The 1633-nt window shown below is 35.0% G+C and overlaps 1 long non-coding RNA gene across 1 annotated transcript in view; it reads right to left on the bottom strand.

Annotated features, from left to right (window-relative positions):
* Nucleotides 1-401, bottom strand: part of LOC123074061 (uncharacterized) — a 1139-nt gene extending 738 nt beyond the window's left edge. Inside the window, exon 1 of the long non-coding RNA XR_006435850.1 lies at nt 11-401. This is a non-coding gene — a long non-coding RNA (uncharacterized lncRNA). The remainder of the gene's footprint in view (nt 1-10) is intronic.
* Between the last annotated feature and the right edge of the window lie 1232 nt (nt 402-1633).

Below are 1633 nucleotides of genomic sequence, written 5' to 3'. Positions count from 1 at the left end.
ATTAACACACCTGCGCAATTAGTCCCTGGGTGCAATCTGTTGCCACACCAATATGTAACATGAGCCACTTGGCTAGACTGATCTTATGCAAATCCGCGTGCGTGAATTTCTGGCGTATAGCATGGATGTGTCTTGATTCTCTTACTGTTTGGCAACATTTCCTGTGGGGGTCAGGAAACTGATCGCCGTAATTTTTGAATATGTACCTCTTGCAATACTCCATCACCTCATTTTTCTCCTTAGTGGCATGATCTTCTGCTCGTACATGATAAGAACAAGAAGTGAAAGCCAGTAAAGCTAGGAGGCAGAACACCCACATTACTTTAGAACTAGCCATCTTTCTTGTGGAAGATGTTAACACTAGGCAGGTGTGTTGATCAATCTTTGGTTATGCAAGACTTCTACACCACATGGTTTTTTATATGGGCTATGGTGGTGAGCACACTTAAATACCAGATCTCTCCATCCAACAAATCTACATGTAGATTTAGTTTGTTGGATAAGATCTTAAATCTTATGGATGGCCTTGCGATATCCGGTAACCATATTGAATGCTCGCGGGCTAATTTTTTCTGCTAAAATTGATTTTCTAAGATTGGTATATTTGTTAAAGCATTAATAAGACTGACCATATCATGCTAGGATATGCCCTCATTTAATATATAGATAAGTGTGTTGCAAATTTGCATTTAGTGTTGGCGGATTACATGTGTAATTAATCTAGTGGGTGCACTACCCAGACATCCACATTTACTTTTTAAATAGCCATGCCTGCAATTTGTAGGAAATCCGGCGTAGTAGTAAAATGGTGAAAACGGGGTAGCGAGGATAAAGGTAAAAATACTGAAATAGAATTTAGTAACAGGGGACGTAAAGTAGAATGTCAAAATCAATAGGATTAAGGCCTTCCCACGGAGTCTGGATTCCCCACTAGCGCACATCAATGCTACTTTTCATATTTCTATTTGTGGGCAGAGCCGGTACAGATATGTGCATACACGCGGTAGCCCCGTATCATACGGCACCACCGTTCTTCCCCACTCCGGTTATCAAACAGTGATTAAGGGGAAAAAGGTCCCCGTGGACGCAGCCTATAAATGATCAATAAAATTTCATCATTTTAATACATAGTTAACATTTATTCTATACACATTTACATTTTTCAAATAATATTTCAATAGTTTTCTAAATTCTTGATATAATTTTTTATATACATGCAGATTTTTTATCATTTTTTAATACATGGCAAAAAAATCTATACACAATTAACATTTTCCAAATGCTTGCTTAACATTTTTAAACACTTCTTCAACATCTTTTGAAAATGCTTGATTAACTTTTTTAAATACATGATTACATTGTTTCATACACATTTTATTTTTTATACATTTTTTGTATATGTGATAGACATTGTCTCTATATATATTTAACACTTTTAATATGCTTGGTCAACATTTTTTTAATGTTTTATTTACAATGATTTTTGTAATATATTTATCTAGAATATTTTGAAATATAAAAGAAGCAAAAAAACAAAACAAAAAATGTGAAAGAAAACAAAACAGAAAATGAGGCTATTGTGTGTTTGTGTATCTCACTGAATCTGAGACATAGGGTCGTGCGGCGACTATAT

This window comes from Triticum aestivum, chromosome 3D (assembly GCF_018294505.1).
Source record: "Triticum aestivum cultivar Chinese Spring chromosome 3D, IWGSC CS RefSeq v2.1, whole genome shotgun sequence".
NCBI lineage: Eukaryota > Viridiplantae > Streptophyta > Magnoliopsida > Poales > Poaceae > Triticum > Triticum aestivum.
Note: the sequence above shows the minus strand (reverse complement) of the source record. Positions and strands in the feature narration are given on the sequence as shown.